This window comes from Moschus berezovskii, chromosome 16 (genome assembly GCF_049115385.1).
Source record: "Moschus berezovskii isolate FMDL1 chromosome 16, NW_MosBer_1.0, whole genome shotgun sequence".
NCBI lineage: Eukaryota > Metazoa > Chordata > Mammalia > Artiodactyla > Moschidae > Moschus > Moschus berezovskii.
This window is the reverse complement of record NC_142475.1, coordinates 59,707,733-59,726,424: the sequence shown is the minus strand read 5'-3', so window position 1 is coordinate 59,726,424 and position 18,692 is coordinate 59,707,733. Positions and strand designations below refer to the sequence as shown.

The 18,692-nt window shown below is 49.0% G+C and overlaps 1 protein-coding gene across 1 annotated transcript in view; it reads right to left on the bottom strand.

Moving 5' to 3' along the window:
* The window catches only part of KCNQ3 (potassium voltage-gated channel subfamily Q member 3), a 309,647-nt gene that overhangs the window by 228,491 nt on the left and 62,464 nt on the right, over window positions 1-18,692 (bottom strand). The window lies entirely within an intron of this gene.

Below are 18,692 nucleotides of genomic sequence, written 5' to 3'. Positions count from 1 at the left end.
AAAGACAGAAGGCTTCTCCATACCTCTGTCCAAATAATGGGAGGTTCATAAAGGTGCTGGAGCAAGTACCAATGGTGTACCATGCATAGAAGACTTACACGTTTATTCATAGGCTTTGTCTCCGTATGCGCAGTAGAATCATCCTGCTTCGCAAGTTTTCTTAACAACACTGCAGTAAAAACTCTTGTCATGAGTTACAGAAATAGCTCTCACCTCTGGGTGCCACAGAGCAGCCTAAGCCTCAGACTTTTTTGTCATTTTTCCCCCAGTGCATTTGAACATTTTTGCAGCTCTCACAGGAAGCTATTCTATTAGCAGAAAAGCAATAAGCTGCTGTCCCTTTGAAGATGACTCTCCTAATATACCTGGTGTCTACTTTCTCTTATGCCATTCTTGCTGTCCTGGCCTTCAGGATCCATTTTACATCTGAGGTCCACAGAGCTAGGAAAAGGGAGAGAAAGGGGACCAAAACAATCCTAGGATTTCATAACCCCTTAGACTGCCCAAAATAGCAAGCATCCATAAAGATGGAACAACCTCGGGAGTACCTCCAGCAGGGCCATCATGACATCTCTGTTTGCACACGAGATGCTAAGACACCTCAAGACAGGGTGGCCCTATCCATCTCTAGGTCCCCAGGGCCTCTCCCTTCACCAACTACTGGACTGCAGATAAACTGTCTCTCTGAGTCTCAGTTTTCTCTTCTGTAAAATGGAAACATTCCTTTGGACAGTCTGCTTTCAGCCTAGGAGCCAGAGATGCTACTAAAATCTAAAGTCAGCTCATATCACTCCTCAGAAGCCTCCAGTAGCATCTTGAATTCCCAAGAGTGAGGGTCCACGCCTCCAAGGTCCTGGCGACCTCAGCATCCTCTCATCTCTCTGACCGCATGTCCTGCTTCGTGCTCTCACCACCTGGACCATGCTGGTCTCCTGGCCACTCCGGGAACATGTGAGGCCCTTTCCTCCATCAGCACGATGGGCTCCATGTCCTTCTCCTCACTGCCCCTCCTCCTTTCCACGAGCTCTGCTTTCAAGGCCCTTCAAGCCTCATTGTCACCCAGAGCTCAAGAGCAATGTCCCATCCCTGCACTTGGCCCCGGCTTGTTTCCTTCCCTAGTGACAGGACCACCCAGCCCGTCTGCTTCGTTTATTTACCATTTGTTTTTCCCCCTCTGACCCTAACTGAAACCCAAAATCTGTGAGGCTGGGGGTTTTAATCAGCTTTGCTGACAGCTGTATCCCTGGTCCCTAGGATAGTGCCTGGCACATACCAGGTACGTAATCACTGTGCTGAAGGCAAGTTTATTTCCAACGACAGTCAGCAAGCATAGTGTGAGTACGGTCCATCAACATGACAGCAGAGAGCAGGGGACAAGCCCTGACTTCTCAGGAGGCCCTTTCTGCTTCCTTCTTGATTTTGCACGTGCTGATGAAAGGGGTGATCCAGATGCCCTCTCTCCCACACAACAGTCAGCCTGTCTCCTAGTGGAGACAGTCACTGATGCTGGAACAGTCTCTCCACTTGGTAACCTTATAATGAGGAGGATATAAACACCTAGGCCTGGTCATTGAGAAAGCCTCCCAGAGCAGCAGGAATGCAGGACGGGCTTTAGAGGCTGTGCAGGTCGGCAATGAACAGAGAGGTTGAGGAAGGGTATTCTGGCTCACAGCAACATGCACAAAGGTGGTGGCACACAAGGGCAGAGTGTCATGGTTGACCTGTTCAAGCTCCTGCACTGACCATCTGTCCTGTGCTTGAGCTGATGGAGTCTGGAAACAGAGTCTGGTAAAGAGCATCACATGATGGGCAGTCCCTGGTGGTCCAGGGGCTAAGACTGTGCTTGCAATTCAGGGGGAATTCCCTAGTCAGGGAACTAGGATCCCACATGCCTCGTGGCAAGGCCAAAAAATAAAACCGATAAGCAACAAGGATTTACCATATGTAACAAAAAAGAGCATCACATGGTTTGTGGCTGCAACGAGGAAGGAAGAGTAAGAAATACCATTTTAGGACCCCACTGGCATGGTACTCACGTTGGGTGATGGAGTAGCTGATGGGAGCACTAAGGAAAGGCACGACAGGGAAACGTCAGTGTCTGGACAGTGGGATGAGCAAGTGTGAGGGTCTGCAGAGGCACCAGATGGGGCAGGAGACAAGTTCAAAGGCCCAAGGAGAGGGAGCAAGGGCCTGAGCTGAGATGACAAAACAAAAAATCCAGAAAGGAATCCTGGTCTTCCTTTAGACCTCCCTGTCTCCCAGATGCTGAAGGCATCCTCCTCCCACCCCTCTCCGCATCCAGCCCAGCAGTAAACTTCATCAGACTCGCTTCCAAATACATCCCATCCGGATCCCATATGGGCGGCGAGAAGGAGCACAGGCGTGGCAACTCAGCTTCCGAGAAGAGCGTCCTGGCTCCTGCATTTTCCAGCTCCGTGTCGTTGAGCAAGTGATTTCTCTAAGCCTGCTATTCTCGAGGTCTCCCCGTGACTTGGGAACAGTAATGGAACTGATGGAATAAAGTTCCTGGCAGCGTGACACGAGTCACTAAAGAATATCTGCTCAATAAATAGTAGATATTATGACCACGAGTGCAACGCCCCGTCCAAGCCCACCACGTCTCATCTGGAACTGTGCAGTGGAACCCCCGCCTCAATCTTTGTCCCTCTGCAACCCATCTTCACCTGTCTTCCCACTGTCCTTAGCATTAAGAAATCCAAAGGAAATGAAAAACGGGCCAGCTCCCCCCACGTCTTCCTGATCCACTCGGAATAAAATCCAAGGCTCTTCCTGCATAGTCTGCAGGTTGTCCAACCTCACCCCTGGCACCCTTCCCCTTACCCACCTGGTTGTAGAACCGGTGCCTTTAAAGAAAAACTATGTATTTATTTGACGGCATCGGGTCTTAGTCGTGGCACGCAGGACCTTGTGTGTCAAGCAGCATCTTTTCTATGCAGGGCTCAGGCTCTCTAGTTGTGGCATATGACTTCAGTAGTTCTGCCACATGGGCTCAGTTGCTCTGCGGCATGTGAGATCTTAGCTCCCCGACCAAGGATCGAACCCAGGTCCCCTGCATTACAGGGGGATTCTTTAACCACTGGACCACCAGGGAAATCCCTAGACCCAGTGCCTTTTAACAAGTGTCTCTAATAGGCCAAGTCCTTCCTGCCTCAGGACCTTTGCACTTATTGCTCTTTCTACACACAAGGATAACTAACTCCCTGGTATAAGATCTCAAGATCAACTCCTCAGGAAACCCTTTCTGACTGTCATATCTACAAAGCTGCTCAGCTTGGGGACTAGGGCTTAAATACTCTACTTGTTTCCTTTCAATTTATTAACTCAACCAGCAATTGCCCAACTCTGGATTCCAGCTCCATTAGGGCAGAACATTCTCTCTTGCCTGGTGTTGAATTTCCAGCCTAGTATCTCATAGGAACTCCATAAATATTTGCTAGAGAACAAATGAATAAATATCCCAATTTCAGCACCAGCGTCAAGGAAGAGAACAGAAGGCAGCATGCCTTCTCTGGACTTTGCGGTATAATTTAGCACTTGATTCCATTCTTTGTATTGTTCCTACTACTTCTCCTTAGTAAGTCATCCTGGATCCACAACCAAATCATGTCTTCCATCTCTCTTGGGTTCACTGAAAAAAAAAATTATACTAGCCTCAAGAGGTTTTGTTGTTCAGGCCCAACGTCAAGTTGAAGTTTGGCTTCAACTACCCAATCATCATGTGATGGCTGGACGGCATCATCAACGCAATGAACACGAACTTGGGCAAACTCCAGGAGACGGTGAGAGACAGGGAGGCCTGGCATGCTGCAGTCCATGGGTCACAAAGAATCGGACACGACCAAGCGACTGAACACCACCACCCAATAATTCGTTTGTTCATTCACTTAGTCATTCCCTTGGCAAGCAGTCTATCGTCTACACTACGAGTCAGGCACTGCTGGAGACAGAACAAGACATGGCCTGGCCCTCCAGGAACTCATAGCCTAGCAGGGGAGACAACCGTGTAAACAGGCAAAGACAACATGGGAAGATACATGCTAAGGAAGAGGCACACGCAGGAGGACCAGACCTGGCAGTCAGGGAGGGCTTCCCGGAAGCAGCTGCACTTAGAGCTAAACAGTGAGTTGGAATTGCTCAGGTGAAGGGATTTGTGTGCAGGGCAAGAGGCAAACATATTTACGCTACTCAACCATGCATTTATTAATACGGCAGCCATTTATTAACACTTGGCAGCCAACTGAGTGGAATCTTCTGTGGAATCTGCCTCCTTCTCTGTGAAATGAGGGGGTTGAACTTAAGAATCAGCTCCACTCCCTTCCACCTCCAAAGTTACCCATTTGCTTCATGGCTCAGGGCCAGGTTCATGGCTCATGTATAATTCGGGTCTGATTTCCAGGTATAGAGTCTGGCTTTCCACACGGCCTTGTGTTCAAGGACACAGCCTGTGCCATAACCCAGATAAAAGAGACACCTGATCAACTTGGAACAACAGGCTCTCCCAGGATGGCTGCATGTGGCAGAGGCTGCACAGGCGAGGAGCCACCCCTACCCCGCACCATCCTGGTGACGCCACAGAGGGTACCTTCATGGCAGCGCCACGCCAGTCCTGACTCTGGCTGCCGAGGAAGCCCGAGGGCTCAGGGAGGCAGCAGATGTGCCCTCCTGCCGAGATCTGCCCTCCTGCAGCATGATCGTCAGGAAATCAATCACAGTCACGCACGTGGGGAGAGACAGTCCACGAGCACCAGGGCTTGGAGAAACGGACCAGCAAGGCTCTCCAGGGCTCTGGCAGCTGTGTTCACAGCCAGGGCCTCACTGTGCCTGCACGTGATGGCAGTAAATTCCAGCCCCTTTCCCTCCCTCTCCCTACAATCTCATATGCTTTTTCACCACGACCTGGAGAGGCATGTCGTGATGTGTTAGTTTCTCATCAGCAGGGCTGAGGCTCCGAGTGGGGCTTGCCCAGGCCTCTGACACCAATGCAGAGGACAGGGGAACTGGACACCCTAAACTCAGCTTCATAAAATTAGCACAGGAAGGTCGGGGCCGGGGCCGGGACAGAGGAGGGCAGCAGGACTGGGGGCCATCCCTCTCAGCATCGGGTCTGGGGGCAAGCAAAGGCTCTGCTTGGTGAGCACTTAGACAGCATCCTCTTATTAGTAACTCTTTCTTAAACAAGATTAACCACAGCTGAGCACCTACGACCAGAGCATTTTACTTCAGAAAAACAATGAAGGCTGTTATTACAGGGCCTGGTCTTTCACAGGTCTCCAGGCAGAGCCCAGAATGACCTGAGAGGTTGTTGATGAATGCCGTCCTGGGCTCAGGGAAAAGCCTGGCATCCTCTTTCAGGCAAGTGCCATCTGATTTCTGCAGGTGGGGACAGGGGACTGGGGCGGACGGGGACAGTGAACCGATTGTGTATGACAAGGTCATGATGGATACAGGACATCACAGTGCATTTGGCAAAATCTAAAGGACTATACAACACCACGAGTGAACCATGATGCAAACCACAGGCTTTAGTGCTTCCCTCATAGCTCAGTTGGTAAAGAATCTGCCTGCAACACAGCAGACCCTGGTTCCATTCCTGGGTCGCAAAGATCCACTGGAGAAGGGATAGGCTCCAGTATTCTTGGGCTTCCCCTGTGGCTCAGTTGCAAAGAATCCACCTGCAATGCGGGAGACCTGGGTTCGATTCCTGAGTTGGGAAAATCCCCTGGAGAAGGGAAAGGCTACCCACTCCAGTATTCTGGCCTGGAGAATTCCATGGACTGTATAGTCCAGGGGGTCGCCAAGAGTCAGACACGACTGAGCGATTTCCACACTTTAGTGAGTGATGATGTATCACTACTAGTTCATCAATTGTAATAAATGCATCAACTAATGCAAGATGTTAAAAACAGGAGGAAATGTGTGTGACCTGGGGCCTATGGGAACTCTCTGCATTCTCTGCTCACTTTTTCAGTAAACCTAAAACTGCAGAAAGTGAAGAGGAACTAAAAGGCCTCTTGAAGAAAGTGAAAGAGGAGAGTGAAAAGGTTGGCTTGAAGCTCAACATTCAGAAAACCAAGATCATGGCATCTGGTCCCATCACTTCACGGGAAATAGATGGAAAAACAGTGGAAACATTGTCAGACTTTATTTTTGGGGGCTCCAAAATCACTGCAGATGCTGATTGCACCCATAAAACTAAAAGATGCTTACTCCTTGGAAGGAAAGTTATGACCAACCTAGATAGCATATTAAAAAGCAGAGACATTACTTTGCCAACCAAGGTCCGTCTAGTCAAGGCTATGGTTTTTCCAGTAGTCATGTATGGATGTGAGAGTTGCACTGTGAAGAAAGCTGATCACCGAAGAATTGATGCTTTTGAACTGCGGTGCTGGAGAAGACTCTTGAGAGTCCCTTGGACTGCAACGAGATCCAACCAGTCCATTCTAAAGGAGATCAATCCTGGGTGTTCATTGGAAGGACTGATGCTAAAGCTGAAACTCCAATACTTTGGCCACCTCATGCGACGAGTTGACTCACTGGAAAAGACTCTGATGCTGGGAGGGATTGGGGGTGGGAGGAGACGGGGACGACAGAGAATGAGATGGCTGGATGGCATCACCGACTCAATGGACATGAGTTTGAGTGAACTCTGGGAGTTGGTGATGGACAGGGAGGCCTGGCGTGCTGTGATACATGGGGTCGCAAAGAGTCGGACACGACTGAGCCACTGAACTGAACTGAAAACTGCATTAGAAACAAAGACTGTTAATGAAAAAGCTTTTAAATAAGTAGTCCAATATACAATGGAATATTACTTGGCAATAAAAAAGAATGAAATAATGCCATTTGCAGTAACATGGATGGATCTAGAGAATATTATCCTCATTGAAGTGAATCTGACAGAGAAAAACAAATATCATATGTTATCACTTACAGGTGCAATCTAAAAAAGTGATACAAATGAACTTATTTACAAAATGGAAACGGACTCAAGCTCAGTGGTTACCCCTATGGTTACCAAAGGGGAAAGGCTGGGTCAGTGCAGGAGGGCGGAATAAGACTGATAAATTAGGAGACTGAGATTGGCATGTACACACTACTATACATAAAACAGATAAACACAGACCTACTGTACAGCACAGGAAACTCTGCTCTATACTCTGCAATAAACTTATATGGGAAAAGAATCTGAAAAAGAGCAGGTACTAATACACATATGTGTGCGTGCTGTCACTTCAGTCGTGTGCAACTCTATGGACCATAGCCCACCAGGCTCTTCTGTCCATGGGATTCTCCAGCCAGGAATACTGGAGTGGGTTGCCATGCCCTCCTCCAAGGAATCTTCTTGACCCAGGGATCGAACCCATGTCTTTTGAGTCTCCTGCATTGGCAGGCGGGTTCTTTACCACTAGCGCCACCTGGGAAGCCCAGATACACATATCTGTATAACTAAATCACACCTGAACTAACACGACATTGAAAGTCCAATACAAACCAATGTAAAAAAAAAAGGAAAAAAATAAAGCAATAAAATGTCCAAAGAGAGATCTATCTCAGAGAGAGCCATGACCTGGGGCTCTTGTGTGGGTCCTGGGAGCTCCTGGGTCCTGAACAGAGTGTTGGCTGCTCCGAGTGCTCCAGGTCCATAGTGGGACTGAGGCCCGCTCCAGCCGGAGCCTTCTCCATACAGACCCGCAGTCCATCCCTGCTCTCTCAGGAGCAGCTTGTTCCAAATGCCACGTCTGGCACATTCAAGCAGCCAGGGCTTTGGGTTCATTAATTAGCAGTTGGGTGTTTAAACAGCATGCAAGCAGGGGCTGCAAGCGTGAATCCTGCCTGCCTCCCAAGCCTCAGAAACACTACCTTATGCAGAACCCCAGTGATGCACTCCAAACTGTGCATACGTCATCCTTTAAGAGCCTCAAGGGAAAAAAATTATCATAATTGCTTTTCTACTGGCCAATATCTATAAATCCTTCAGGACTCAGTAAGGGCTGTCTTTTCTCCTGGAAGCTTCTAGACCCAAACCTTGGGGGTCATAATCTTCTCCTGCTTTGCTCCCAAAGCACCCCATCTTTACCACTCTGGGGTAGCCATTCCCGTGTCTGTCTCCTCCTGCAGAGAACAGAGCCTCGTTTTTACTTTTGGATACCTCGGGGAACATCCTTCAGCTGTATGTCAGTAGCTTAGTTTTCAGCTACAAAGGCCTCACCATAGGGTCTGGCTGTGAGGGGTTGGGGTGGGAGGGTGAGTAGGACACTGTCCTCTCCTCCTGGCCTGGTTCCTAAATCACTTCTCCCCAAAACCTGCGAAATCACTTCCCTTCCAGAACCTGCAGCCAAATACCACCAGGAACCCCTCAGTCCACCTGCAAGTTGTCCAGCAAGGCTCAGCCTCACCCCACTTCCCCTTCTCTTCCACAAAATCCACAGCAAATAGAAAGACTTGGACAGGGGAGTTTCATTTAGGGAGGAGGAGAACAGGACAAAGGGGTGCTCTGCAGACCAGTGGCTGTGAATGGATAGAAAGGTCATGCATCAGAAGCTCGAGGGGAAACACGAAGGCTCTGTCATTTGAGAAAGTTCCCCCATGCCCTGACTCTCCTGCCCTCAGGTTAGGAACTGCGGTGGTTTTGTGAATGTTAGCTTGGCCAGGTATAGTCTCCAGTTATTCAATCAAACACAAAGTGCTTCCTTGATGGTATTTTATAGATGTGATTAACATCCCTAATCAGTTGATTATAAATAGAGGAGCTTATTCTAGATAATTTGGAGTAGGAAATGGAAACCCACTCCAGTATTCTTGCCTGGAACATCCCATGGACAGAGAAGCCTGGCAGGTTATAGTCCATGGGGTCACAAAAAGTCGGACACGACTGAGCACAAATGCACGCATTCTATAGGTGACCTGGGGGTCTGATTCTCCCAGCTAGAATGCCTTACAAGCAGTGGTAAGACATCCCTAATAAAGAGGAAATTCCACCAGTGCAGCGAGTTCCAGCCTGCCCATCCTGACAACTCTTCTGGGATTCCAGAGTTGCCCTGCCAGCCCCCACACTCATGTAATAAACTCCCTGCAATATATATCTCCCACTGGTTCTGCTTCTCTGGTTCAACCCTCCTGAGATGAGACCTGAAACTCTCGTGTAGTCACTGTATGGGACACTCTCGGTGGATGAGCCAAGGAAGAGACTTCATATTCACCATTTTATATAAAGGCCAAGTACTTTGTACATGATAATTATTTATCTTAGTTTTCACCATAAGCCCACTGTCCTGATTTTCCAGATGAGGAAATGAGACGGCTCCTCCGTGACTCAGGTACAGACAGACAAGGGTTTGGATGCACATCTCTATGAGGGCACAGCCTGTATTCTCCAGCCACATCAAGGGCAGGGTGGGGTCAGGGGAGACTGGGCAGAGTGAGCAGGGAGCATGGAAAAGGGCTCTTCCACACTCTGTAAGATGACACATGTCCTTGGTTAATTTCCTATTCTTCAAAAGTCTGCCATGGAGCTGCCACTGGGCAAAAAGTTCAGGAGGCAGCCAGAGACAAGACATTCGCTACTTCTGAACACACAGAGGACCCACCCACAGCCATCAGTTCACAAAGCGCAGGGTAAGCTTGTCCAGGTGCCTGAAACCAGCATTCCCACAAAACACGGCTCTGAGATTCCCCAAGTCCTGCAGTCCCCCGACTCAACCTTCCTTCTATCACCCAGCCTCCGTGTGTGCGTGCTCAGTCGTGTCCGACTCTTTGGTGATTCCATGGATTATAGCACGCCAGGCTCCTCTATACATGGGATTTCCCAGGCCAGAACACTGGAGTGGGTTGCCATTTTCTCCTTCGGGGGATCTTCCTGACCTAGGGATCAAATCCACGTCTCCTGCATTGGAAGGCAGATTCTGTACCTCTGAGCCACCAGGGAAGCTCCATCTAGCCTCCCCATCTTGCCCAAAAAATACAGGTTGCTTCTGAAAGAGCCCGACTTACATTTAGCTTCAGAAAACTATTAAGAGACCTATTAAGGCTCCTCTTCCTACTATCTGGAAGATGAACTTTAACACGTGGTTGACTGGAGATTAACCTCCCATCAGAGAGGTCTGACTAAGTACCAACTCACTGCAGGGCCAGGGGACAGCAAGGTGGGGTGTGACGATGAGCAGACAGAGGTCTTTCCTTCCAGGGTCATTTAGAGCGGAGACTAAGTTCAAAAACATCCCTGGCTGTTTTAAAGCAAGAGCAAGGCTGCAGCCGGGTTCAACCAACACTTGTTCATGCAGCAAAACACATGGATTGAGGTTTGGAAAGACTCCATCACGTGGCAGGGATAGGACATGACAACAAGGATGGTGGAGGGGACTCTGGAAAGGTACCGCAGGGGGAGGGGTCCTCAGGGGACAGCCCCTCCCGGAAATAAAACCACTTCCTCTGAAAACTTTACTCTCAAATAGGCTTCAGGTCAGGAGAAGCAACGCTGGAGGCACCACTCACCCTCAGAGAACAAGACCAGGCAGAAATGCCCCGGGTGGCTGGCCAGGCATGGGTGATTTCAATTCTCTGTGCAACAGCTTCATCTCTTGTGAATTGGGAGTAATAATGCCAAATTTTCCCAATTTCACACAGTTATGGTAGGGATTAAAACCTTCTAATTGAAGAAAGGATGTTGTTGCCGAATATTTAACCCCGGGTCTTGTCTGGATACTGACTATATCAGAACAGATGGCAGCGGTGGGGAGCATCTTGGGGGCCAGTGGTTAACACTTTGCTTTCTGGACTGATGTGGAGTTGGGACAGAGGAGTAAGGGTGAGAGAGGGGGTCAGGGACTCGAGAGGCTGGGATGGCAGCTACTCCCTAAACCCGCACAGAAGAACTTCAGTATGGTAACAACTGGGGTCGCCCACTCATTACCAGCTCTGTTCCAAAGGCTTCCCCTTGCTGGAAGGAAGAAGAAAACAAACATTAATTTTAAAATCTGGCCCTGCCTACTTTGCAGGCATCATCTCCCTCACAACTCTGTTCCTGAGCCCCATTTGCTCAATGCACAACACAAACACACACCGAGAGAGAGAGACACACACACAGAAACACATGCGCGCATACACACACACAGAAACACATGCACATAGACACACACACACACACAGAAACACATGCACATAGACACACAGAAACATGCACATAGACACACACACACACACACAAACACACACACACAGAAACACATGCACATAGACACACACACACACAGAAACACATGCACATAGACACACAGAAACACATGCACATAGACACACACACACAGAAACACATGCACACAGACACACAGAAACACATGCACATAGACACACACACACAGAAACACATGCACACAGACACACAGAAACACATGCACATAGACACACACACACAGAAACACATACGCACACATGCACAGAAGCACATGCACGCACACACACACAAACACATGCACATAGACACACACGCACACAGAAAGACATGCACACGCACACACACAGAAAGACATGCACATACACACACACACAGAAACACATGCGCACACACACACAAACACATGCACATAGACACACACACACAGAAACACATGCACGCACACAACAGAAACACATGCACATAGACACATACACACACACCAATACTAAACTAGTATTTCTTCTCTTCAGGACTCCAGAAGAATAAGAAACACCGTACATTAAACAGTGGGTCAGAACTCGGGAGGGTGGGGCAGGAGATAATAACCATTAAACACACAAACTGATCTCAGGAGTCAACTTGGATTCAGAAATCAGGGCAACACTTCTCCACTTCCGTGGGCTTCAAGTGAAAACACCGTGTGTGTGTGATGAGCCAAAGGGGAAGAGACAATCTCATGCGTGGGAAGAGAATTTAATAACTTACGAAGGAGGAAGAAAATGAAGGACTCTTTCCTTTTTTATAAACCAAGCCAGGCTGGGCCCCTCGGCTCCGCAGCCCAGGTGGAGGCCAGCCGTCAACGCCCCCACCCGGGCTTTTCTTCAGAGGAGGCGCCGGCTGCGGGAGGGAGGGGTGGGGAGGGCAGGGCTGGTTCCAGGGGAGGCGGGGACCCCTCAGATCCAAGGCTGCAAGCCCTGCTAGCAAGCAGATGGCGCTGCCCCCAGCTCTGCTGACTCGCCCTCCCAAAGTGGGCCCCAATCTCTCGGCCTCTCAGGGCACAGGGAGTCCCTTCCTGAACACGGGGGGCCCTGCACTCTCCCAGACGGAGAAAGAGAAAGACTCTCCACACGAAATCAGCGATCGATCTTCCTCTCCACCTTGGAAAGCAGAGGTTTACAGCTAGATTCATCCAGAGTCAGACAGGTTAAAATGAATTCAGAACAAGTCAATGTGTGAAGCACTTCTACTACTGAACTGAGAGGGGTGGGGCTTGCTGGGGCCCAGTGGTTAAGTCTCCGCGCTGCCCAGTGGAGATGCAGACAGAGAGCAGACTTGGGCACACGGGCGGGGCGGCGGGAGGAAAGGGTTAGGCGAATGGAGAGAGTGGCATCAAAACGTACGTGTACGACACACGTAAACAGATGGACAGCCAGTGGGGATTTGCTGTGCGGCTCAGGGAACTGAAACCAGGGCTCCGTGACAACCGAGCGGGCTGGGATGCGGAGGAGGCGGGAGGGAGGTTCAGGGAGGAGCAGACATGTGTGTACTCATGGCTGATGCATGTGACGTGTGGCAGGAACTCACATAATGCTGTGAAACAAGACTCCATGCTGCCAACGCGCAGGGGCCTGGGTTCGATCCTTGGTCAGGGAATTAGGATCCCATATGCCATGCAATGCAGTCAATATATATATATATGATGAATAAAAACGGGAAACAAGAAAAGGGGGGACAAAAAGAGCTGGGTGGTGCCTCGGACCAGCTTCACTTCAATCCGAGAACCCAGGCAACACAGTACCTTCAGTTCCTGGCTGTTTTCATTTTCTCTCTCTCCCTGCTGGCCTCCTCTGACGCTAATCCTTCTCCTTGGAGTACCATCCCAGATCCTGCCCCACCACCTTCCTCTGTCACAGCAACTGACACACAGAACGGAAGTGTCTGCTTGTCGCTCTGTCTCCCCAGATCCACTGGGCTGGCGAGTCTCAAACTTCCACTGCCCTTAACTATTCAAGAAGCTTGCAAAAACTGCATATTCCTGACTCACCTCCAGGAGGTCTAGTTCAGTGAGGCTGCAGCAGAGTGAAGAAACACGCACTTTTCACATGCTCCCCAGGTAACTCAAGTTCAAGCACTCCCCCACCAAGCACACCCAAGAGAACCGTGAGCTCAAGTACAGCCAGGGACTGTCTGGCTTCTTAGCACCAGTACCCATCACAGCAGGGGAGTGGGCTTTCAAAGGGATGTTGGCTATTGGCTGTGGGAAGTTGCTTTGTGGGCAGGTGAAGAAATGAATGAGTACATAAGTTAAATTGGTGATAATGAACTTATTCACGTACTTGCTCACCCACCCGTCCACTCTGGACTAAATGGCTAGAAAAAAATATTATACAGATTAAACCAGGTCCGTATAGCCAAAGCTATGGTTTTCCCAGTAGTTGAGTATGGATGTGAGAGTTGGACTATAAAGAAGGCTGAGTGCCACAGAACTGAGACTTCTGAACTATGGTGCTGGAGAAGACCCTTGAGAGTCTTTGGACAGCAAGGGGGTCAACCCAGTCAACCCTAAAGGAAATTAACCCTGAATATCCACTGGAAGGACTGATGCAGGAGCTGAAACTCCAATACTTTGGCCACCTGATGAGAAGAGCTGACTCATTGGAAAAGACCCTGATGCTGGGAAAGACTGAGGGCAGGAGGAGAAGGGGAGGACAGAGGATGAGATGGCTGGATGGCATCGTTGACTCAATGGACACAAGTTTGAGCAAACTCAGGGAGATAGTGAAGGACAGGGAAGGCTGGCGTGCTGCAGTCCACGGAGCTGCAAAGAGTCAGACTAGCAACTGAAGAACAACCACAAATGGCAGGTTAGAATCTTTTTTACTTTTTAAATCATTATGGACTAAATTCAGCAACCAGCTTCTCAAACGCTACATGTGGATGGGTTTTCATAAAATTCTCCCTAGAAAAGTGTCAGCGTAATACTCTGGAGATAATCTGCAAGAATCCAACAGTGTCTCGAGGCTGCTTGTCAGCTCCTGGTGCAGAGAGTCTGGGTTTTCTGCTCTGCTGGCTGGGGTATGTTCCTGGTGCATGGAATGCTCTCTGTGTGCTGCTCTGGTCCTCCAGGCAGCTCCCTTACCTTCAGTAAAGTAGATATCTGGCCCTGGACTGGTGCCCAGCACTGGAGATTCAGGGATGAAATTAAACATGGGCCCTGCAATAGGAAGACTTCCAAGATGGCCCCAGGTATACCTCCTTTAGAATCCCCTTCTCTGGAGTGTCAGCCGCCTGTGAATAGGAGGGAATGGCACTCTCATTGTTTCACCTTTCACAGCAGAAGGTCCCAGTTGACTTTAAGTTACTCAAAAGGGAGATTATCCTGGGTGGGCCTGACCTGACCTGGTGAGTCTGTAAAAGAGGTGAGAGAGGAGCAAGGTGTGATGCGATGGAGCAGGCTCAGGGGAGGGAAGCAGATGGCATCTAGGAGATGACAAATGACCCTGGTTGGCCACCAGGAAGACAGCAGAGCCTCAGTCCTACAACCTCAAGGAACTGGATTCTGCCAACAGTGAGTGAGCTTGGAAGAGAACAGAATCTCAGATGAGAATGAACGACTGGGTGACACCTCGATTCTGCCTTGAGATACTGAGCAGAGAACACAACCACAGGATGCCAGGACTCGGACATATAGTATCTGTAAGGTCACAAATGTTTTAAGCTACTAAATTTGTAATATTGTTGTTTAGTCACAAAGTCATGTTCAACTCTGAAACCCCATGGACTGTAGCCCGCCAGCCTCCTCTGTCCATGGGATTTCCCAGGCAAGAATACTGGAGTGGGATGTCATTTCCTTCTCCAAAATTTGTGAGAAGAAGAGAAGCGAAAAGCTAAGGAGAAAAGGAACGATATAAGCATCTGAATGCAGAGTTCCAAAGAATAGCAAGGAGAGATAAGAAAGCCTTCCTCAGCGATCAATGCAAAGAAATAGAGGAAAACAACAGAATGGGAAAGTCTAGCGATCTCTTCAAGAAAATTAGAGATACCAAGGGAACATTTCATGGGCTCGATAAAGGACAGAAATGGTATGGACCTAACAGAAGCAGGAGATATTAAGAAGAGGTGGCAAGAATACACAGAGGAACTGTACAAAAAAGATCTTCACGACCCAGATAATCACGATGGTGTGATCATTCACCTAGAGCCAGACATATTGGAATGTGAAGTCAAGTGGGCCTTAGAAAGCATCACTATGAACAAAGCTAGTGGAGGTGATGGAATTCCAATTGAGCTATTTCAAATCCTGAAAGATGATGCTGTGAAAGTGCTGCACTCAATATGCCAGCACATTTGGAAAATTCAGCAGTGGTCACAGGACTGGAAAAGATCAGTTTTCATTCCAATCCCAAAGAAAGGTAATGCCAAAGAATGCTCAAACTACCACACAATTGCACTCATCTCACACGCTAGTAAAGTCATGCTCAAAATTCTCCAAGCCAGGCTTCAGTAATACATGAACTGTGAAATTCCAGATGTTCAAGCTGGTTTTAGAAAAGGCAGAGGCACCAGAGATCAAATTGCCAACATCCACTGGATCACTGAAAAAGCAAGAGAGTCCAGAAAAACATCTATTTCTGCTTTATTGACTATGCCAAAGTCTTTGACTGTGTGGATCACAATAAACTGTGGAACATTCTGAAAGAGATGGGAATCCCAGACCACCTGACCTGCCTCTTGAGAAACCTATACGCAGGTCAGGAAGCAACAGTTAGAACTGGACATGGAACAACAGACTGGTTCCAAATAGGAAAAGGAGTACGTCAAGGCTGTATATTGTCACCCTGCTTATTTAACTTATATGCAGAGTACATCATGAGAAATGCTGGGCTGGAAGAAGCACAAGCTGGAATCAAGATTGCCGCAAGATATATCAATAACCTCAGATATGCAGATGACACCACCTTTATGGCAGAAAGTGAAGAGGAACTAAAAAGCCTCTTGAAAGTGAAAGAGGAGAGTGAAAAAGTTGGCTTAAAGCTCAACATTCAGGAAAACAAGATCATGGCATCTGGTCCCATCACTTCATGAGAAATAGATGGGGAAACAGTGGAAACAGTGTCAGACCTTATTTTGGGGGGCTCCAAAATCACTGCAGATGGTGATTGCTGCCATAAAATTAAAAGACGCTTACTCCTTGGAAGGAAAGTTATGACCAACCTAGACAGCATATTAAAAAGCAGAGACATTACTTTGCCAACAAAGGTCCGTCTAGTCAAGGCTATGGTTTTTCCAGTGGTCATGTATGGATGTGAGAATCGGACTGTGAAGAAAGCTGAGCGCTGAAGCATTGATCCTTTTGAACTGTGGTGTTGGAGAAGATTCTTGAGAATCCCTTGGACTGCAAGGAGATCCAACCAGTCCATTCTAAAGGAGATCAATCCTGGGTGTTCATTGGAAGGACTGATGCTAAAGCTGAAACTCCAATACTTTGGCCACCTCATGCGAAGAGTTGACTCATTGGAAAAGACTCTGATGCTGGGAGGGATTGGGGGCAGGAGGAGAAGAGGACGACAAAGGATTAGATAGCTGGATGGTATCACCGACTTGATGTACATGAGTTTGAGTGAACTCCGGGAGTTGGTGATGGACAGGGAGGTCTGGTGTGCTGCGATTCATGGGGTCGCAAAGAGTCGGACATGACTGAGCGACTGAACTGAACTGAACTGAACCTGCCAGAGTTAAAAATCAGCAGATAGATGACAGCTCTGAAGACAGTTATTTCCACTACTATTATTTCTATTTATGTGGAAGAAGCAGGCAACGAGATCAAGACTTTGGGCACTAGTGTGAAATATGCTGGGTTCTCTGGGTCAGACAGTATGTATTTCACTCACCGATGAGCTGAGCCATCAACGCCTTCAATGGCACAGGACGTGAGGTGCATCCTTCCCAGTAGCACGTCTCTCCCCCACCCCTCCACACCCCCAGAATCTAGAAATGCCACCTCACCATGTCTACCTTCCTGAAGCCAGGGCCTTCACAAAAAAATTCAGAGAAGCCCTACCCCCAAGGAGCTCACAGATACCAAGGAACGAAGGACATGAGCAGCAATTCCTGTGTTTCCATGGTTGGAGCAACTCTGGCACCAGTAGAGAAAAAGAAACAGACATCAGGACAGAGAAAAGGCCGTCTGTTCCCCGCCTCCCTTCCTCTCTGTGTTCACACTCACAGCGGCAGCCCCGGGACCAGGCACACCGCTGAAGTGACGTCATTCCTGAGAGTTTAAGAGACTGCAGGAGTTTTGGGTCTCTAAATGCACAGATGGGCTTCCCTGGTGGCTCAGTGGTAAAAAACCCACCAACTGATGCAGGAGATACAGGAGATGTGGGTTTGATCCCTGGGTGGGGAAGATGCCCTGGAGAAGGAAATGGCAACCCAGTCCAGGATCCTTGCTGGGAAATCCCATGGGCAGAGGAGCCTGGTGGGCTGCAGCCCGTGGGGTCTCTAGAGAGTCGGACACGCCTGAGTGACTAGACCACAACAACAAGGTGCCAGATAAGCCGGGGTCTGCCGAGCTTCCGTGAGGGACGGAGCCCCAGCTCCCAAGGGTGGGCCGAAATGGACAGATGGAAGATGGATGGAGCTCTTGCTTATGCCCCAAGCTCTCTCGCTCCCCACCCCCAGGAAATTCTAATTCAGTTTAGTCTGCCTGGGTCTCAGGAACCTGCCTTTTAACCGTCATCCCTGGCGATCCTGATTCAGATGATCCACAAAGCACACCTTTTTGTGGCAAAGATGCTGGGCGGGGGGGAGTCGACTGGACATTTGTGCCTCACTGGACTACTGAGGCAGCTCCAGCAGGGTTCCACTGGGTTCTGGAAATGTTTTAGGCATGGAATAGAAACTGTTCTTGCAAGTGTCACTGACCACTCAAGCTCTCCAAAGGTAACAGAGGTGTGTGCACGTGTGCATTTATGCTTCTTGACAGTAGCACATGGAAGAAGCCCGGCATATGCACAGAACAAGCACCAGATGCCCCAGAGGGTTCTGGGAGCACAGAGAGGGCACTGCGCCACCTCTCAGCCTCAGGACGCCACCAAGAGGATCACCTGCCACTGTCCAGCAGCTCCCCAGGGCTGCACAGAGCATCCATGGATGAGCTCCAAGGTGCAACAAAGCCCTGCTGCAGGTTCATTGGACCAAGAGCTCTGGCCTGTTGACTCCGTGTATTTAAAGCAAAGTGATACTGATCTGACCCAATGGGTGGAGCTGGCGTCCCCACTCCCTCACCTCTCAGCATGTCAGCTGGGTTCCTCTCCCCACTGACACTTCTCAGTGTCACATGCACTGGCCATTTGAGAAATATTTGCTGTATAAAACAAAAGGATGAGTGGATGAACCATGAGTGAATGAATCTGCACAAACCGATCTTTCCTCAGTCCATTCTCCCCCATGAAGTCAGAGTACTCTCGCCATGATACAAATAAAACCAAGTTCCCCTCCTACCCAACACCCATGATTG